Below are 22,405 nucleotides of genomic sequence, written 5' to 3' on the forward strand. Positions count from 1 at the left end.
ATAAAAATAAAATAAACTACAGGCTCTATGGAAACTTCTTATATGCCTTTCTGTCTTGCTTTCTCTTTAGCTTTTGGTGATGCTCAACCCCTTTCTCAGGTGAAGATGTTCAGCAGGGATTGACTTGCAGATTGGCTGCAGATTAGTGCAAAGCTGAGGGCCAGGTTTTACTCACACCAAGCAGCGATTTATACCACGAGTAACCCCACTCCCCTGCATGATAACTGGGCAGTTTTGGAGAACACATCTCCTGGTGGGTGCACAGAACTTCTCATCCTTCCCAAGGCCATATCTAATGTCAGTGGAGCATGCATAGTAAACTGTGTAATAGGCAAACCTAAGAGGCCATACATTTCCAAATGAATTATAGAAAGCTTTTTCTGAAGTTTAGATTTTGATTTCAATTGAAAGTATAAAGAAGGTCAAGCAACTAATCTGGAAGGTGCAGTGTGATTTGAATAAGTAAAATATTGCAGCTAACCCTTCAAGAATGGTAGTTCGCCTATAATGAATTAGATTTCAAATTGAATTTTTAAACAATGCCAAAGACACTGTGATCCAATGTGCCTGACCATCACAGGGTTAAGGCTAAAATAATGTTGGTTCAAAGAAATACAGTAATTATATTCACTTCTTTAATACTTGCACTAATAATTTTGTCATTATAGAAGTTATCAATTTTGTTCTATTGGATTAAAATTCTTGCTACACATTTGAAGACAGTGGTGTTATAGGCACATAAAATTGGTTTAAGTGCAGTCAAGCAAAACACTTCTGCCAGTAGTAATGGAAAAAAAATCTGGTCACATCAGTTCAATTAGCTATACATATGATCCAAATGTTCTGATTTTTGATAAAGGACTCTACACCCTAATGCGCTTTCCTCTAAAATGTGACATCTTAAATCCTGTTGTAAAGTGCAGAATGAAAATACTGTACAAGTGTTTCTCTGGCCTCTGTGACCTTTCTCAGATCATCTGGACACCTGAAAATTCCCTGCCGTTACAGTGGCAGAGTACAACGATGAGGCCCTTCATCTCCCCTGATCTGCTCCTGTAGTTTTTGGCCTTTTGTACCGCAGTTGCAGCAGATCTTTTGAGAATGTTTCCTGACCTGTGTGATCTTTAACCGTAAATAGTGGATATGCTGTGGACCTTTCACAGACTAAGCATATATTACACACCTGCTGCAACTACAGAGCATGCCATAACTTGTATATGCGAGTTCCTCTCTTCTGGTCCCAAATCCTGTTTCACCTTTTAAGAATCCCACAGAGTTGAGATGGGGCAGCAGAATAACCAGCCAAGGAGAATCACAAATACATCCATCATTTATTGCAATACACCGTGACAGCAAAATAGTTTAAAAAAAAAAAAAAAAAAAAAAAAAAAAAAAAAAAAAGTAACACTGGAAGATTTCAGATGAGTGCTACTCACAGTGGTCAAAATGCTGCAAGTGTTTGAAGATAGAGCTGAGCAAACATTTACTCTTCCATGAGCTAACATTGAAATCCTGCTGGGGGTTCTGAACTGCCTGTTTAGAACCAGGGAAAATTTATTTCTGTAACAAGTAAGACACACAGGTTTTTGTTAATTCAGGTCTCTCATTCTATTCCAATTCTCCTCACCTAATTTTTGACACAATAATAAAATACAGAGATCCCAGCAGAGACTGTAGTTTCTGATTTAGAGTAGATTGAAGTGGTTTAAATGTCTCGTTTGCTTGTGACTTTCATGGAAATTGAAGTATTCATAGAAAAAATAAATCTCAACAGATTCTGTGACTATTCTTTTATTTTTGTGTTTACTGATTGTACAGATAATCAAAAGGTTCTGATACTAGCACAAGCATCTTATTTTCCACACTGTGATTTAATTAATTTATTGCAACTTACTAAGCTTTGCTGTAAACAAAACACAAAGATTTTTCCATATTAAGTGAGTTTGACTTGAGTGGCTAGAGAGTTTGTGACTAAGAGAGAAGTAATAAGAAGAAATAGGAGAAAGAGATCTCACTAATGTTAATGGTGTTGCACTCAGTTGCAGGGAAGTTCAGCCTGACCAATTTCAGCAGCTTTATTTCTGTATACTTTTGTATTTCTGTATATTTTTTTATTATTTCTGTATACTTTTTTCACAGTATAGGAAACTTCTAAAACCACTCATTGTTGGTAAAATTCATCTGATTACAGAAACTCTGAGCTGTAAAAATTGCTTAAATGATTTTTGAACTTCTCTTTACAGCTATTTCATGAATGAGTGTTTAGGTTTCAGAAGATAAGCATAATAATAATCTTAGTGTTGTAGTTGATAAAGGGAGGCAATGTCTGTAACTACGCCATCATTGTCCACTATAGCATCAAATACAGCACCAGAGTGCTCTATTTGGATAGCATAATGCAACTTTTCTTAAAGCCTGTGCTGCTACCAGAGGTAATTTTTTTTTCTATTTTTGCTAGAAGTCTCAGCAGCCTGAAGCAAATTGGAGAGGGCCACCACACTGGCCCTCTTGATCTCACTGGTTTCAGTGATAAGTCTGAATTCTTAACTGTAGTTGTAAAGTACACAAGGGACTATGTCAATAAAAACAAAGCCATTATTTTTACAATATTTACCTTTCAAGCATTTTTGTTGTTGTTGTTTTAAAGTGGCCATAATCAGTGGATTTTCACACAGCTACTACTTTGAAATTGTAGATGTTTCTTTGAGCTACTTGGGCTCATCAGAGTTCTCGTGTGTCACTCTTCATCTGGAAACTCATAATGTTACCTCCATTATCCCCATCACACTGTAAGGTCTTATAAGTCACCTTACACTGATCAGATATTTCTTCCATATTTAATAAAAGAATTCCAGAGTACTACCAAAGACAAGAAAATGATTCTGGGGGATGAAGGTAGGATGATCCTTCAGAAAGTGTCACTGTTCATTACAAGCACAAGTAATGATCCAGAGGCTAATTTTCCAAGACGATACCATTCCATCCCCAAATCCAACGTGTCCCTCAGGGAGCAGAGTAGTTCATGAACTGGGATCAAGTACTTATGGAAATAAACATGAACATTTATTGAGATGTCAATGGCTGTCCTAAACTTCAGTGCTTCTTCTTTCAGCCTGCTGTCAGAGCTAATTTAGACTGTGTACCATCAGGTGTACAGGCTTATGCAAATGCTCTCCAGCAGCCTCAGTCACAGTGTATAAGTGAATACAAGTGCTGACTCAGCAAGAGTGTTTGTCAAAGCCAACCAACAACTAAAGAATAAAAATGCATTGCTCAAGTCCTATTTTTGTGTACGTGATTTTAAATACTTGGGATTTTGCCTGCACATGCTGTGATTGGTCCTGGAAGGCTTAAGAATTCAAGTGGAATGAAAAAGATTAAATGGTCTTGAACATCCCGCTATAAAACTGAGAGCTCCAGAAATTTCCTGAGGCTATTTTTGATAGGCTAGTTAAGAACCATGATGCTTAGATTCTGTTCTTTGATCAAACATCATTCATCTAGCTGTTAAAATAAGAAAACTTGGCATTTTTTGCCTTCCAGTCATTGAAATTGGCTGTCAGGATACCTGTGTCATTTGCTTTATCGTCATGTAGCTGCTGACATGGCATAAAATATCATGAAGAATTTAACAAGGAAACACTAACAATTGCCTGTGAGATACATCTTGTCTGCTCCTAGGCTTATATGAGTCTCTTTATCTGAATATATGCAAATATATCCTGAGACCCTCTTATGCCATTAGAGGGGTAGCAGACAAGAAACATTTGACGAGAGGGATAGAGGTGGTCCAGTTATTGAGCTGACTGTTTCCAGGATGTAGTTCGGTTGGGAAGACCCAAACTCCTGAAAGAAGACTTTAACCTACCCTTCTGCCCACGTACTCAGTGCCTACAGGATGATTTTGCCTAGACAGTGGCTTCCTTTGCTTCATCTTTCCTGTATTCACCTGTAAACTGATGATGACTTTCTTCAAAGAGTATTTGAGCTCTAGGGCAAAACAACAATAAAATACATGCCGAATACCTCCGTTTGGAAAGCAACATCGATAGTTACAAGGAAGGGGGGTTTCATCCTCTAATCCTGTATGATGAAATTGTTCCACATATTTTAAGTCATGAATCTACTGTAAATGGAAAACTATTGTCTATAATGTCAGTTCATCACTTCTGAGACTGCCTTTCTCATAGTACTGTTTAGCCTGTATTAGATTATGGAAGGAGTGATTGTTGCAGTGACGTGACTGATGAGCTGTATCAGCACTTACTGGGTAATATTTAACCTATTTCAGAACATCTGTCCAGTTAATGTGGTTTGCAGGAGAGCTTTCTGTCTTCTCAAGAATGCAATGACTCTCGAATTAATAAAAAGGAACTAATTTTAGAATGGTTGAAATGAACAATTTGGAGATCCATAAAGGCGTTTCTGTATGTGGCATTAAATATAGCATAAATTAATTTGCTGGAGTGGTTAAACTGTACGTGACGAGGTTTTAGTGGGAAAAAAAATAATGTAATGCAACCAAGAATCTAATCAGAAGACAGGGAATAAAGCACAATTTATGCTTGGGACTGGGTTTGCCACACACGTTTTTGCAAACTGTGTACTTCCAGAAGGGGACTCAATTAAATATACTAGATGAAATTAGACCAGCAGGGGGATTGCAGTTAGTCACATAAAAACATGCTAAAATGAATTAAAACTCATTAAAAAGGTGTATAATTACAGTTAACTAGCAGGGGAAAAAAAAAAAAAGTCTGGACATAAAGAACAGGATGTTAACAAAAAAAGAGATAAGAGATACGCTGCCTATGATTGGACAGAAAGGAAAAAATGGGTCATGGGAGCAGAAAAATGAGCCCATAGCAGATCAGCATGATGAAGTATATCAGCAAGAAAGTGCTTCTGAATATCTCGTTAGTGGGAAGTGTGCCTGAACAAGAGGGTTACATATCTGTATTCTTTTATATATTTTTTTTTTCTTAAAGTGTCACTAGATTATTCCACATACATTTAGTGTGTTATTTATCTGCCTTAGCACATACCAGTGAGGGATAACAGCCCAACCATTAACAACAAAGAACACAAAGCACTTAACAGGAGGCTGTGCTGAATGACCTCCTGAGTACCTTCCAACCCCAATTACTTCATGAATCTGCACATAGCAGCAGCACCACCATCTATGGTTGATTTGTCTGAGCTGAGAGAGACCCTCTCTGAGTTAGCCTAAATGTGGTGATGTCCATATGATGAATCCAACTGCCCTCTGCTACTGACCAAGAAAAGACCAGAGATACTTCAGCAGCCTGGGTTCCCATCTCACCTTGCTTACCCAGTTTCTCAGCAGACTGGATAACACAACATGAATGGCAGCACATGGTGCATGACAGCTCTGACATAAAAACAATAGCAAAAATTTCTCTTGCACGACCCCAGGGCATGCGTGTGAATGGCACATCCAGCAGCTCTCAAGGTCACAGCAAAGATCCTGCCTTTCCGGCAAAGATGAATTTGAGTTCTGTTCAGCTTCAAGCTCATTTTTCCCTTAGTTAACTTCATGCTTTTACTTAGCTCTATCTTTCTGGTCCAGCAGCCAATTCCAAATTTAATAAAATTTCTCATGTAGATCTCATTTTGTTCTATTTATCTACATTACCAAATTTCTCTGCCTCTTATTCCCTTTTTTTCCTGAGATTCAAACCCACATCTCAATATTATTAGAATACAACTCATTTGAAATTCATGCCTTCGGGCAAAATAATTCTCAATATCATGAAAAACATCCTGGTGAGCATTACCAAGACAAACTGTCACATTTCCTCTGATCTGCAGTACAGAATAAAACATCTTCAGCAATCTTTACTTTGATGCTTCTAAGACACTTCATTTTTCTGGCTGCCCCAACTGACAATGGCAATTTCTGGGTTAAAAGGACTTTCTCATAGCCCTGCCTTAATGCTTCGCTCTCTCTGCTCTCATCCTGCAATCCAGCGCTCATATCTCTCAATCAATATCTTCCAGAGCACCGTACACGAACTGCCTGGGATCTAACGAGAAGCACCATGTGCAACTGATTACCTTCCCGATTTGACCATATAGATGGCAAAGACTTTTGCCATTTGTACTGAGGACCTCGGGTCTGAACCATAAGTGATTTCTGTGCCAGCAGCTTGCCAAGCTGCAGGGATTTGTTCCTCCTGGCTGCCCCCCTGCCCATGGCTACAGAGCAGCCCCAGCGCAATCAGTGCAGGCTGCCCAGCGGGACGGGCTCCCAGCCTGGCGGCGCATCAGCAGCGGACATCGATTGAGGTAGATACACTGGTGCTTACCCTGAATTTATGAGTCCAGGAGTCTATCTCTCATTACAGCTCACAGTAAATCATCCTCCTCTTGCCTTTTCTTGGAAATTGCTTCAGCTCCTGCCTTTACTTCCATTCTTTTATATATCTAACATATATATATAAAAAAAAAAAAAAAAACAACTCTCAGCAGATACTGTGCAAGTTGAAACAAAACAAAATAAAATGAACTATGCATTTCCAAATAAATAATAGAAGAGTTTTGCAAGAGCCTCTAGAGTTTGTGGGCAAGAGGACATGGACCCACACCCCACTCTAAGATTTTCTAAAGTAGTCTCAACCTGCTTTTATTTATTTCTCTTAAGGAAGCTGCAAAGTTGGCTGGATAGGCTGGTGGCAGTAATAGGCTGTTAAATAACGGATAGTTTCACATTGCGGAAAGGATGACCACTCTGACCTAGCACATCTTTTCACTACTCCCACCATCAGAGGTAATCTGGTGAGAGGGAACCTGGGGTAAGAGCATGGGGCCAGTGCACGGCTCCTGCCTGGGTCAGCAATGCTGGTCTGTTATTACAGGGAACATAAAGAAAGCCACTTGCTCTGCAGAACACCTTATCAGGCAGATTTTTAACACTTCTGGACAACCTCGAAGCAGAAGCTGAGACAATCAGCAAAATCAAAATATCAGTAGATCACATCAGCTGCTTTTAGTTCCCTTTTACGAACGGGAAACTTCAATGGAAATGTATTCAGGCAAGGATCACGCCTCTGATGGGCTCCCTCCTCCTGTACTCCTTGTCACTGACAGACAGAAAGTCTGTAACTTCCTGGTTTTACTGATTTTCAGTACCTAAAGGCATACAACCCTCAGCTTTCAGGCTGGGAACTTATTGCAGTAGCTTGGGGCCAGATTTGCTTCTCTCCTTACTGTGTAGTTTTCTGAACAAGAGAAGCTGTCTGAGCCCATCTACCCTTCTCCTTTCTGCTTGCAGCACACGCGCATGCAAAGGACATTTGAGCTCTCATTATTTTATATAAGCACAGGTCCTATAGAAATTGTACATTACACGTGCATGGGAATTGTTATCAAAGTGCACAGGTATTAACCTTACTTTGCATGCACAACTGAACTCCTAAGCGATTTTTGTAAGGATCATTTTGTGCAGAGATCTTGCCCTCTACTTTAAAAACTGCTTTGTTTTATATGACAGTGGAAGTACCCACTTACCTTAAACACCCTTCCTTTCCTTCTGCCGGCATCCAATTCACCACCTGAATTTGGAACAAGGCTTTTAATAGCTCTCCATTTTCAGCCTTGCTTGCACTCGGGATGGGGAAAGGCTTGATGTCTGTAAAAGCGATCGCTCTAACCATACCGGCACAAGTCTTTGCAGAAATGGTGCTAAGAGGGAAGGAAATTGGAAAAGTAAGGCTTGAGAGCATAATCCTATTAAAAATGACTTTAGAATCACTATGGGTCATACACACATGCGAGAGAGAGAGAGAGAGAGAGAGAGAGAAAGAAAAAGCTTCTTCTCCATGGGCTATTTCTATTTTATGTGAAAAAATCTCATTAGTTTTCATCTGGGTTTTGCTGGTGTCTTTTAAGAACTTCTGCTTTAAAAATATAATTATTTGTTAATATGCTAAAAGTTCCTTGATTCCTTTCTTATGGTTATTTCCAGCTATGTCTCCTCTATTTCTTCTCAGGCAAAGGAGAGTGACCACAGGGCCCAAAGGTGCCTCACCTTTACAAAAGGACTGAGCTTCAGCAGAGCCTTTTCCAACAGGACTACAATGGTGTTATTTAAATCCAACACCAGTCAGTAAATACACCTTGCCTGGCCTCGCTCTGTGGTCCAGGTCTGACAAACAGAGGTAACCATCACCATTCACATCCCACAAGGCTGGAGAAGCTTTCAAACTGCAGCTGGGACCAATTTAATTTGTAAGAAAATTGGCCTGCCCGAGACAGGGAAGGAAGGAATTTCCACCACCAACGTCACTGAAAAACTTCCGTCTGTCCTCTGGAACGAAGTTGTTGGCATTTAGACCCAAAGGGATGGTAGTAGTGTATGATACCAGTGAAAATAAAGTTTTCCTATATAAAAACTCCAGAGTATTGTTAACGAGACTTTCCTGTATTAACTTAGATTAAAAGTGTTAGCATTATTGTAACTGGACTGCTAGTCACTATCTTTTGTATCTTCAAATGCAGGATGGACAAAATACATTGCTAATGTCAACAACGGCTCCCTCCAGCCATCTCAGCAAACTAGGACAGAAGATACAGAGATGAAAAGTATTGTTTGACTTTAGTTACTTACCTCCTGGCAGCAAATATCTGCTGTGTTGAAAACTTCATATTTGAATAAGGAAAGGAAAATGTATTTTCTGTTAACAGAAAGCAATGAAAATAAGTAATATATATATATATGCATATATATATATATTAGACACAAATAAATTATTTGGTCCGTCCTACAGACTATGAGCTTTCACTTGATGAAGACTGGTTAGCCATTATATATATTGATGGATCCGTGACAGGTAATGCCTTTTATAAGATGTGATAAAATTGGAGGTTATGGGTGAAGAGTGATACAATGAGCTATTCCCTGATCACACAGAAAGTTGATGCAAAGATTTTTCATGTACTGATTGTAGAACAGGATACTTAACATTTTGAGTGTCATTTGATGACATTCACGAACTGGTAATGACTTTGAGCCAGTAATGACCTAGACTGGATTTGGATTGGTGACCTAGAGGTAAAAAACTTTACAAGGTATTACTGTGACATTGCCATCAAGCTCTACTGCCACTTAAGGTCCATCCTTTAGACATATATCCACATTATTAAGAGTCTGACACTCTACAGAGTGTTTGCAAAAGAGACCAGAATTGGTTTCACTAAGTTAAAACTACCTTTAATTTAAACAGGAGCAGATCTAAGCCAATGACAATCACACATATATTTCCTCTCCCCCTGCCCTCTCCTCAGCTGTCATTTTTCTGTAACCTTGCTCCACACCCTGAGGAACAGAGCTGAGAAAGTGACCCCTCAAGCAGACATTTTATGATCCGTTCCACTCCTACCTTTTTCTGCTGACATTACAGAAAACAGAATAAATCATATGGTTTAATTATACCTGTGGATTAATAAAGAGGGAAACTCCAGGGCAATAGCATATCAAGAAAAAAAACTCCTGTATTCTGCTGGCTAGAATGGAATGAGGTATAAGGTGAGATAAGCCCTCCTGCTCCAAAGGAACCTCTTTTTACCCAGTCTTCTCCTTGGGACATTACTTTGTTCCACAAAATGAAAGCTGGCAATTTGGACTTAAATGACAGTACACTGTGACACCCTAAGCCATCCTAAGAACGTGAAAGCCACATTCACTTAGATCTAATCCTCTTTGGGATATCCTCTTTTAATCCTAATTCCAGTTCCAGTTTAATTTGGGGACTGCCTGAACAGTTGCAAACTGGCCTGCTTTACTGGCCTAATTGGTTAAGCTGAAGCTGGAGCTGCATTCCTGATGGTAGCATTTGTAAACATATCCTGTGGTGGAAAGGCTGAAAACCCACATGTCAACTGGGCTTTTCCTTCAGTTTTGACACAGGACAGACCTCTCAAGCACAGACCTAGATCCTCCTTTGCACCAACATACAAAGCTGATGCTAAAATACTTATTGAAGTATATTAAAGGAATAGCCGATGACATTTATATTTTATATATTCTATGTAGATACACATAGCACATTTTTTTTTTCCTTTTTCCTTTCCTGCTGATAGTAAACAAAGCTTCAGGCATGGTTCAGGATGATGCACAAACTGATGTGCCATGCTCTGCAGCTGCTGGGAAGCAAGAGCCACTGGCCCATTAGAACGGAAAATTAAATGATACTGGCTATCCTTTTGTTTTTCCACTTACCATTTCCATATTTTGACTTCCACACAAGAGAAACGGGTAACACCAAGACACACACAGAACTCAGCAAGGTCTTTGCCAGAGAGTGCAGCCCACATGTCCTGCTGTGGCACTTCTGAGGGATCCACAGAAATGGCCCATAATAGCCGGCAGGTTTTTTTTCAATCAAATCCATAACAATTTCACTTTATCATATAGCACTTCACTTTCTATGTTCCTTCTGTTCCAAACCACTAATGCACTTAGAAGTAATGTACAAAACACATTTTGAGGAACATGGCTCTTTTTCCTGGGTTTTGAAAAGGTTTGCAGAATTATGATCAGAGACTGTATTTGTTTTCTGTAAGTATGTAGATGAGAATACTGACTTTATTTACATGTTACACATTAGCTAGCCATCTGTCCTCTCCCAGAATAATGTAGAACAGGTTTTTCAATCATTAAAAATATTAAAATTATAAAAGCAATAAAATTTGTTTGGTATTATCAAATACAAGTCTAACTTATTCTCCTTTAATTTTTTGTAATGTATTAAAAACTAAAACCAGCTTTGATTAAAGACATTATTGGATGCAATAGCATTTTAAGGAAATATAAGAAATTTGATACACAAAAGAAAAGGTAATAACCATCTTATCTAGTGAAAATTAATTAAAAATAAATCTTCAGATAAAAATGCTGACACATACGCTCTGACCAGTTCTATTTCTTAGGATAAAAAATATTTCATAATTATTGCATAACATTTTATATAACCTTCTGTGCTAAACACTAGCCTAAATTGTTACCATGAAAAAAATCCTGATGGTAATAATTCCAATGTAATATCACTGAATTGCACTGAATATAGTTACTATCACATATACTCTTTCAGGGCAGGTGTGATTTTAGCCATGCTATTGTGATGGACATGCTGACAAGCAAATCACTTATGACAGAAGAAAACTATTCATACTTATTACATGAACCAAAATAGAAAGGTTTTTCTAATTTACCAGAAGATAATTTCTTACACAATTGCAATGGCAGGGACATTATTTCTCATTTAGACTATGAAGGCCTCTTCTTCATTTATGGTAAATATTTAAGTGCTCTCTTAAAAGAGAGAACACTTTTACTTATTAAGCTCTAAGTTGTGGGGGTTTTTTTTGTTTGTTCGTTTTGTTTCCTTACCTTTTAAATGATTTTTGTGAAATCACAGATTTTATTTGCTAAAGAAAACCAAATTGCAGATTCATTTGAAGACATTAAAAAATTGCATGATTATAGCTTTTATTGATAAAAAGGGAAGTGGCTATTTTGTGAATGTTTTATCAGAAAATGCTCAGCACAAAAGTCTTCCAGAAGTACCTTTATATGTAAAATGCTATTTCAGTGAGGACAACAGAGTTGTATTCATCCAAAAATTCCACAGAGGGACGAGAAAATCAAGACTCTCGCTACTCTTCAGTGAATACGTTTCTTCATTCTGTGTTCAGTCATCTGGAGAAGTTAAGCTCATCAGGCCATGGCTCTCCATCATTCACTTATTCTCCCTTTGAGCCGTGGATATAACATGTTTTCTCTTCCTCAACAAAGCTGAATTTTATATATATATATATATATTTATTTATTTATTTATTTATATATATAATCTTTTGACTGTAACAAGTGAGAGGTCTAATTTCAGTATCAGCTCAAAATCTGTTCAGATGCATATCCATGAGTGCCATTTCCTGGGAAATACATCCAAAACAGAAACGGGTGTGGACCTGGGGCTGCGTCAGCCTCATTCTAAGAGGGACAGTTTATCCATGGATAAACTGAAGAAGGCTCTCGGGGACTTCTTACTACAAACATGCCTATCTCTAGTCCTGGGTTTTAAGAACCTTGCTGACTAGAAACTCAGAATTATTGTTCATATATGCAAATCTAAATAAGAATTGTTTCTGAAAAAGCTGTCTTCCACATGACAAACATGTCTAAAAATCCCTGTATTTCCATGTTAAAATCCCATTTTTTCTTTTCTAATGCTAGCTTGCAGCAAACTTCATTTCATCGTGAACGTTTTCAACCAAGGCACAGAATAAATAAAATGAAATTAATAGACATATTTTGCTGTTGTGTTTGGAGCATGAAACATGAAAATAATGAAGTGTCTGGATATAGACAACAATGGGCAAGCATTTTATGGAAAAGATGCACAGAAGAAATAGCTGAGATGTCAGAACTCCCAGAAACATTTCCATTCACTACAGAAAACACCTAAAAAATTGGGTTAATGTCAGAAGCACAATCAGACTGTTAAATATTGCACAGCTATTCCTGCCAGACGTGCCTGCAAGAAAACTTTTAAAAAACAATTTTGTATGCTGTCTCTTCAGCTCTTTCAACACATTGAAGAGTAGGTTGTCTTTGTATTGACTTGCTTTGCCTCATAGGAGACCCTCATATAAACATTTTGGTCTCAACCCACTGACATTTTGAAATGAAAAAAATGAAAAGGTTTCACCTTACATTTCTAAGCTGATTCTCAAATTGAAAATTTCTCAAGTGAGAGAACCTTGCTGTGAAACTTCCAAGGATTTAATTTCTGGTACATGGTCAAAAAGAAATGTTTTGAAATGTTTTGTTGTGGTTTTTTTATTTCTTCATACTTGAAATTCTACCAAAGTCTTCTAGAAGAGACATTATCTTCTCAGAAGAAAAAATATTTGAGATGTATCATTGAAAGTTACTGATACTCTTTTTTTTTTTTTTTTTTTCCTGAGAAAATCCCATATTTTCAAGAAAAAATATAGTTTTTCTGTAGGAAAACTTTTGAAAATCATATTTCAATGAAAGTTGATTGATGATTTGCACCTGTACCATATCCTTCCACTTAGACTATGTATTTTAACAAAGAACAAATAAAATGAAGCCACTGGATGGATAAGCAAACCTCGGAAGTATATACAATAAGTCTGGAGAAAGTTGAATTCTGGGTAAAATTGACTTCTCATTACCCCCTCCAGTTCTCTAAGATATTTTATCAGCAATTATCATCTTATGGTTAAAACCCAAACAATGGTGGGACAGTACACTGCCAAGTACCCAGTCAGTGTAGTAATGAATTGAACGTTATTTGGTTACCAAGAGTTTTGACTCTAATATTTCTCCAGAAGCTTTAGGGACTTTCAAATGTGGGAAAAATTTAACCACTAAACATATAATAAGGAACTGTCTTTTTTTACTAAGTTCATTTGTCTGAAAATGTCAGTATATTGCTAATCTCATTTCTTCTCTGATTTTAAATTCATCTGGGTTGAAACAGACACTTCTGCATTCACCAGTGCTAACTAGCAATTAAATTAATATTAGTTTTGTTTAAAACCAATGTCAGTCTAATTTGAGTTGCCCAATAAAGAAGAAAAGGCTATGATGAACTCTCTGAGGAAACTCAACAGTTCCTGACAAAATTGTAGGAATGATACATCCTTAGCAAGAATGTGGCAACATAAATCATCAAATCCTTGTTTGGCAATTAGAAGGAAAATAACGATTAATGAAACTATTCCAGCTCACCACAATGAAAAATGTGAAACCAAAACACTATGTCAATTTCAACATTGCTCTATTTTCAACATATCTTCAATAAAATTGAATGGTTCTGCAAGTCTTACCCATTTTTCCCTTACCAGCCCCAAAGAAAGATGTGCTTGTAATGGAAGTATTTTGTTAAAGACATGTTGCAGAATTATAATAAGAAAAAACCCTCAATTTTACTTCAATTTCTTATGCACTGGAAGAAATTTGTGCAGCTGAAGAGGCTTACTCTCTAATCCACTTGGCACTCCATGATACACACCATGTTTGACACTGAGAGCCTTCTAGATCCAAGGTGAGATCAGCCAACTTAATAATAATTATTGCCAGCTGGACTCAAGTTGGCTGTCCACAACCCCAAAGCTACCACCCTTCCTCCAGCCAGAAACTGAACTGCAACTGGTGGCAGCCAGAGCTCCTGCAGTCTCCTGCCTGTCATCCTGTCCTCACCCACCTTCAAATTGTGATTGAAGCCACACAATCAGCAATAATGGGTTGCTGTGATATTGTCCTCCAGGACTATGCAGAGCTAAACATGTGGGTGGGGGGAGTATACATATAAACTTGATCACTTTCACCATTTATCACTGAGCTATTACTAGTTTACAATAATTAACCTCTTGTCCACCTCCAGACTACTAATTTTAGAGAAGGATTAGAAGAGATCATTGCCTTTAATTGATCTTTGCTGTTGGAGAGGCTGTAGCCCCAGAGCCTGACAATTTTGGTAGAAAGTTCAGCCCTCAGGTAGCACAGACACAGCCCCATTGCATTCCTCACTGGTATGCTGCATCACACCAGACGAGGAGCTCTCCCAAAAGTCAAATTTAAAGACATTACCTGGAAAAATCTCTCCTGTACTTCTGTAAGGTGGACCGAGCTGGCTGAGATGTGAGTTTTGAAGCTGTGCTAAGGTGTAGAAGGTGAATGGTGCACGAAACCCTGTGTGAGGTACTGGTGTGAGAGCTCCTGAAGGGTAACAGTGATCCTTGTCAGTCTTTTCACCTTCTTAATACCAAGAATATAATTGTATTGCAAGCATCTATCCTGTGTAGACAAGCAATCTCTGGCTGCTAGACGCTTCAAAGGCATCAGAAAGACAAGTCATGCATCGGATGGGAAAAGCAGCAGACACGGGGAGGGGAGGTAGCAGCTTTCCATTGCATATACACACTGAACAACAGGATCTTTTATCGCCCCCCCCCTCTTCCCCCCCCCGCTCCGCCTGGTAAAACAGAGGACTAACTTTATTTTCAGACATTCTTTCCTCCCTAACACAGACTTACTATGGAAGGAAAAATTGTATTGCACACTATAGAGAACAATTTCATCAACTAATTTGCTTTTATTGCCTTCCAAGGTGCCCTAGCTAGCTGTTCAGTCTCCAAGGTAGGCACGGAGAAAGCTAAGATTGTTCTCATTACTGCCTTTCACACTGCTGAAGTTGTGGCTGACTGCAATATTCTGTTTAAGTGATAATAGTTTTGAATATTCCCCATGTTCAACATGAAATTAATTTCATCTAGAAACTTTTTACCCAGCAACACTTGGTTGTGGTTCACTTCTGAACCAAGAGGATGTTCTCCTGGATGCTGCATACACGGGCAGTGGAAAATTCAAAGCAGCACCTCAGAACAAGGGTTGAAAAAGCACTGACCAGACACGCTGGGCTAAAAGTTCACTGGAGATGGAGGCAGTGAGTCTGTACCATTTTAATACCATGTGTTGTTTTGTTTTGTTTTTTAAAGTTCTTACCTTTTTAATTCACTTTCCTTGGTAAGGGAAGTAGTATCTGGGAATGGGACAAAGCTGCTCAGAAGCAAAGGGCACTCAGAAAGAGCAGAGGTGCTGCAGTCAGCGCGGAGGTGAGTGAGCAGCACGCTGGGCACCGCTACAGCAAGGTGGGTGCTCTGCTTCACACAGAAATGCAAAGCCAGCTCTGCTTCCAAATCCAAATCATCCAGTGAAAACAACTTGATGGATGCAGCTTCTTCTCTCTGAGAATCATTTACAGACAGCCATCAACTGAGCCTCACTTAACCAAATGCATTATTGTTTTGAAAACATTTCCTAACTTGTTTATGGCGAGGACCTCCAGCTTGTGCCCCGCGGCCTCTCAGCAATTTGCTTTTAATGTTCACTGTTGTTACCATTTGACTGCTCATCGAAATCCCAGAGTAGTCTGCCTACTCCCTCACGGCACAGCTGAGCATTTCAAAAGAGGGAGCCAAGGACAAAATAACCTGCCATGAGTACCAGGACTCTACCAAAAATTGATGCAGAAAATACGTAAGGAAATATTCTAGGAGATTTAGGGAAAAAAAAAAAAAAAAAAAAAAAAAAGAGCTGGATCTGTTATTAAGCCACTGTGAGAAACTGAAAAAGTTCTTCTAACATTTGCAGAAAATAAGGGGTGAATTCTCAGCTGTTTCAGATTGGGTCAGCTCCTTGCTTTGATGCCATGCTCTGCCAGCTGGCCATCTTTCCTAGAGGAATGGCTGGTCCCCATGTAAGCAAATGGCACTGGTGGCCTTTCAAGTGGAGCCTGACAAACTGTTTCCTGTTAACATGGTCACTCATTGAATGGGGATAAGCAGGCAGTTGCCCTGCGCTTCTTTACTTCTCATTCTGCTTTGTTTGCTCTTCCAAAGAAAAATTGTGTGCTTCAGCTTTCAGGTGCACTGAAGTGTTTCTTCCAAACAACAGCTTACCAAACTGTGGGATTCCTCAGAATAAAATGGGGTATAATAAAAACCTACAAGACATCTTCATTGTTAAAGATGCTCTGCTTTACCAACAACAATAGTAACAACAATAACAAAACAAACAAACAAAAAAACTAAACCACACAACCAAACCCAAAGGCATACCTAGTCAATTAAAGAAGAATATAACACCACGTTTTTAAGTGCTTAATTACTCTTTTCAAGACCTTTTAGTTCTCATAAACAAGCTTATATGTCAAGGAACAAGAACTTGAACAGGATTTTAGCAAACAGAAATGAAAAGCTGAATTACCTTGTTGTCTTTCCAAACAGTATTCCAGGGTGTCACTAATGAAACCTTTTCTACAGGAAAAAATTCTCTAGAGGATGAGTTCCACCAGCTCCCAGAGGGCTGAAGGCAGAGTTTTGTGTTTAATAATGCTCTCCTAACCTGTGATTATAAGAGTTTATATTTTGAGTGAACACAGTTTTCATGCTACAGAAAACAATCTGATAATCCCAATCAGAGCTTCAGTAACAACACCAGAGAAGAGGGAAGAGAAGAATGAACGTACTGATGTGGTAGACATCCAGTAAACCCAACAAACAACCTTTTGGGTGTCTACAAATGAATTATTTGCTGGAGTAATTCAACATATTTCCTTAAACAGAGAGGGGTAGGGGATGATTCAGGTGCCGTTTATGGAGGCAGAGTACTCCTTTGGGATAGGCTGGGCTATCTCCTCCATGACCTGCAGATCTCAGCAAAGCAGGCACCCAAGTGACTGTAGCAGTGGAGACCCATGTGCCCCGAGTTAACACTTCTCTCCTCAGCCATGTGAGGCTGGCAGTGCTCCTGCTTCTCCTCTTTTCACTTACAGAAAAAATTAATATCTCCAGAGAAATTAATTTTGCAGGTGGAAAAATAGAACTGAAGGCTTAGTAATAATGAAACAAAGACAAAATGCAGTACATTTTGTACTTTGGATATATAAATTTTATTCTAAAACGCCATGATATGACCTACTTTTGTGCAAACCTTCACAAGCAATGTGTTGCTATGGTGGGTGAATTTTACTTGTCATTGGCTATTCCAGACTACAGGTCTACAAGGCATTTGAAGAGCAATATCCAGCACGACCACTGTATTTGCAGCTTCCAGTTACTGGGGAAGAATCACAGTTCTACGCTTAGAAAAAATATCTCATCTGCCTTCATTACAGATTGATCTTCGCCCTCTATTATTGATGCAGCTGACAAGACAATCACATTAAGACTGCTCTGAAGAAGCTGACACAATGGAGCTTTCAGATATAAATTTATAAGTGTCCTGACTTGTCAGTTTTCCTATTATAAATCTTCTTTGGAAGGGGATAAGGGGAAATAGCTAGTTATAATTTAGCCATGAAAATTTAATTATCAGCTGAAATCTGCTGAATTTAGAAATGAGGTTTGGTCATAAAACGTCACGTGTGAAAGAGACTGAAACCAGAAGATACTTGACATCTAAGATGCATTGAGTTTACTTGTTAATAAAACAGGTAATTATTGGAACCTAAGATTAAACACTCCTTTCCTATAAGAGTAAGAAATACAGAAAGAACATCTGAGATACATCAGCAAGGTTTCACCTCTTCCATACCTCCATAAATTACTGAATTTTGATTTATGGTTAATCAAAGTAAGTAATTATGTTCAAAGTATTTTTTGCCTTTTTTTTTTTTTTTTTTTTCTCTCTCTGGTCAGTTGTGCAAAGGTCAGGCCCATCCTGGGAAATCACTAAGAGACATATGCTGTTCTGCCACCTTGTCTGTGGTATTCCTGGCTGCTGGGCACCTGTGGGCACACAGGAAGCCACCCTTACTATCTGGGTGTCTGGATGCAGCCCTTTCCCCTTGGGAAGGCAGGGCCTTAACTGTACTTGTACTTTTTCAAGAACATCATGGTGATTTCAAACTGCTATTAAAACAGATAAGGCAACTGATGGAGAAAAAATCAGTCCCCTCCAACTAGCAGGCTGCTCTGTGTAACTGCATCAGATGTTCTTATAAGCAGAGGATATAGAAGCATTTTGTGCTACAGAATTTGAGTAATTCAAAGCCAGGATTAAAGCGATATTACAGGCCACCAATCGTTAATGCAAATGCCTGAGTTAGCAATTCTGGACACAGCCCTAGGCACAGACATTAGTATTCAAAGCAAGGACATCACAAACAGAGCTGCACACTAAAAATATAAAAGAAAGAAGAAAAAAAAAAAAAGAAAAAGAAAAAGACAAGAAAAAAAAAATCACTCTGCAGACTGCAGCTGCTCAATATAGGTCATGTTTAAATTTTAATTTGAATCATCATCTTTCCAAGTCAAATTGACTAATACTAGGGTACCTTTTCCAAGAGCTATGTGGTCCAATCAAAGATCAATTTAAAGTGTGTTCAACGAGATCGATTCTTCTAATTCATGGACATTAGAAGCTCTAAGCTCTGCTAGCATCGCCAAGACGTGACCAAAGCATCATTCAGCTGCAGAGACACAGACTATACTCAGTGGATGTAGATTAACTGAAATGAATTTTTATTAACTCACCTGGCAACATAAGCCAGAAATAAAGCACACAGAGCTCATTCTTCCTTGAGTATTTCACTGTGGCAGCCAGCCTTAAACTTTCCTGGTCCACTGGGACCTACCCAGCTTTCTTCAGGTAAGGTTCCCCAGATGAAGACATGTGAAGACATGTCTTGATGTTTTGAGAAATATATACACTGAAAGACACCTGGATGTTTATCATCCACCTTCACAAACCTCAGATGTCTGCCTCTACAGGGCCTAAGAGCTGCCATCCTCCTTATCCCTAGGGCATCTCTTGTTTAGCTCCTCCACAGAAAAACTCAAGAACAAATGTTCAAATATTAAATATATGAATTTCCAGTGTGTTATCCAGTGTTCCACTGTTTTGCATTCCAAAATACAGTGTAGAAAACTAGCACATGGACTGCATTTGGGTTCCTGAGCCATCCAATGTCCTTAGGTAAACTGTAGGTAATGAATTTTACTCCCTCTTGCTGGATTTTATGCTGAAATATAACCTTATAACCTCTGTCTAAAAGGGAACTTGTCTTGACTTTCTTCAGGTGAGTTTTTGTTTTTTTTTTTCAGGTATCTCAAACAGAGAACTCAGCATAACTGTTCTACTAAATTCATACATTCAGATTTGGGAAGCTGGACCAACCTTTTCCCTTTCATTTTTGGTTTTGCCACACCATTAGTTTTAATTGGCAATATTAGTAGCAGAGGCATGCGGCTCAGTACTTGCTGCCTGTTTGCTCCTGCTGATGCCAACACCAGAGTTCCTCTGTTCCTCTGAGTCAAGTCAGTCTTCTTATTTCAGGCTCGCATTTTTCAACCCCATCAAAACTCTTAAAAATATACTTTTGAAAGCTCAGCCTTTCATTTCAGATATATACCAGCTTCATAATTTAAAAGCTGTTTCCAGAGCAAAAGTGTATTAAAAATTGGAAAACCAAACATGAAAGCTAGTAGATACTCAAACAGAATACAGTGAGATTCCTCTGCCAATCTTCCCATGTGGTCATGGTAAACTGTTTTTGGATTTTTTATAAAACTCCATGGTTTGAGTGACCTCTGTGTGCAATTTAACACCATCTATTACCAGCCTGTGGTAAAGCAAACACAGCTGCCTGGGGATTCCCAAGCCAATTAATTCTGTTATGCACAAAAGGTGAGGTACTGTAGCTTATAAGTAGTACTTCCATATTTACAGGAAGTAGAAAGCAAGATATAACCTAAACGTACTGTTTAATATCTTTCCCAAAGAAGAATTTTATGTTTGGTGCATTAGAAGGTTATTTCATACTTCCAAATTAGTTGTAAGGATCCGCTCTCATTGTAAGAAATTACTCTGCATATGCAACCCCAGCTCCACTGGATATCTAAATGCTGTTATAGCAACTGAAAGAATAACACCTCATCAGCTCGAAGGATTTCAAGAGTATATTTAGTTAAAGATATGTGAAAAAGATTCCCAAACTGGAGATCGAGTAGTTATGTGTAGTTACATGCCTGGCTGTGAAAGATGTGGAGAATCACCTGCACCTAGCATTCTGCACGGGGCTCTGGTGTGTTTTCCAGCATTTTCATTCTTTTCTCACTAGATCAGAATTGTAATCGTCTATTTGTTTTGATATGTATTTTTTAGTGAGTTAGACATATTGTTTTGGGTAAGCTTTGAAATGCTTATATATAAATATATGTATATATATATATATATATATATATATATATATATATAAATGCTTATTTAAAAATCCAGCATAGTTAATGTTTGATAATAAAACCAATAGTAATTCTTTCTGGTAAATTATTTATCTGGGAGATTTCTTTTTACTTTGTTTATTTTTCCACTTCAATACCTTTTGCAAATTACTTATTATTATAATTAAGATAAAGCAGTGATTGCAGAAATGCCACAGAAGAAAGTGGTTCCATGAATCCAGGCAGCACAAATCAGATTACATAAAACACAGTGTTTGAACACAGCAGTTAAGTAGCCTAGTTGATAGTGCCACGAGAGGTGATGTTATTTCAAAACCACAAAAGTTTTAAAGCAGCTTGAGCATCTGAAATGGATGTTAAAGACTAATGTGTTATACCTGCAAAATGGCAGAGCAAATCTGTCATCTAGAAAAGTGACTTTGTTGCAGCATTGCAGTTAGGAATTGAAGAAGGAAACTGAGGCATTCGTTTTGGGAAGTTTTGTTTATGTTTTTGTTTTTCAAGTCGTTGGCAACATACAATAGACCATTTCTCTAACCATAATTTTACAAGTTGTTTACCTAAATAAAATTTCTTGACTTCTAAAATACATCAGGTGATTAAATAAAGTAGTTTAATTGTCTAAATTCTTCTCTGTTTCTCTCCTGCTGAAATCAAATGGGAAGATACAAATACAGTCACTGAAGGAGCGTCAGTACATAAAGAAGAACTCAAGAGATTTTCTGCATGATGGGGACACACTTGTGTATTTACAGTGAATGTTCCTACAAAGAACCTTTTTCAGAAATTTCTCCTGCCTACTTTACCCTCTGACTCATCTTTTGGCCAGGACTCCAACCTCCAAGCTCTAGATTCCTGAACTGGAAGTGGTTATCCAAAAATGCACTTCTTTCCCAAGTGAGCCTTACCTGATTTCAGCTCCATGCATTTCCACACCTTATTTTTGTGTCACTCCTTCACAAATTATGTTGATGACCCTCTTGTGAACATGTCAGTACAGTGGGGTAATCATTCCAGATTTATGGCAAAACCAGACATAGGAGAGGTCTAAGTGGCGTCTCAGGCTCTTGAGCTAAAATAAAGAGCTTTCTGTTACCTTAATAGGAAAAAAATAAACACATAAATATATATATATAAAATAAAAATAAAAATAAAATATAAAATACCATGAATATGGTGATGGAAAAACATTTGCAGTGACTATGCTCTTTTCAGTAGGTTTTGTTTAATGAAACCCTCATTTATACAATATACATCAAAATGTTTAAAACAAATCTACAGAAAGCTAAGCCAAGATCTGCTATCTAATGGCTGATATTCTACACCCTGAGAAAATAAAATATCACTCAGCAAAACAAACAAGACAACCATTTTATGAAATAGAGGAAAGCAGTTTCCTCTAATGCAGAAATCATGGATTAAATTTCCTGGCTTGCAATACACAGGAGGTCAGAAAAGATGTTTATAATGGCACTTTCTTGCTTAAAAATCTATGAAAACAACTGATTGGTCTGTCAGGTTCAGGCTATATTCTGCTCTGTTACTTTCCAGTTTGACCTCTTAATCCCATCCATCTCTGAAACAAAGTTAATATCTTCCTAAATTCATT

General features: G+C 38.1%; 1 long non-coding RNA gene across 4 annotated transcripts in view; it reads right to left on the bottom strand.

Moving 5' to 3' along the window:
• The window catches only part of LOC311441509, a 175,515-nt gene that overhangs the window by 19,428 nt on the left and 133,682 nt on the right, over positions 1-22,405 (bottom strand). For 2 of the 4 annotated variants that reach the window (XR_014696001.1, XR_014696002.1), the window contains 3 exons: positions 21,705-21,868; positions 7,531-7,704; positions 6,330-6,447 (listed from right to left, as the gene is read on the bottom strand). This is a non-coding gene — a long non-coding RNA (uncharacterized lncRNA). Of the gene's footprint in view, positions 1-6,329; positions 6,448-7,530; positions 7,705-21,704; positions 21,893-22,405 lie in introns of all 4 variants that reach the window. The other 2 variants (XR_014696003.1, XR_014696000.1) reach the window with 2 other exon arrangements.

The sequence above is a fragment of the Aythya ferina genome (genome assembly GCF_964211825.1).
Source record: "Aythya ferina genome assembly, chromosome: 9".
NCBI classification, from domain to species: Eukaryota; Metazoa; Chordata; class Aves; order Anseriformes; family Anatidae; genus Aythya; species Aythya ferina.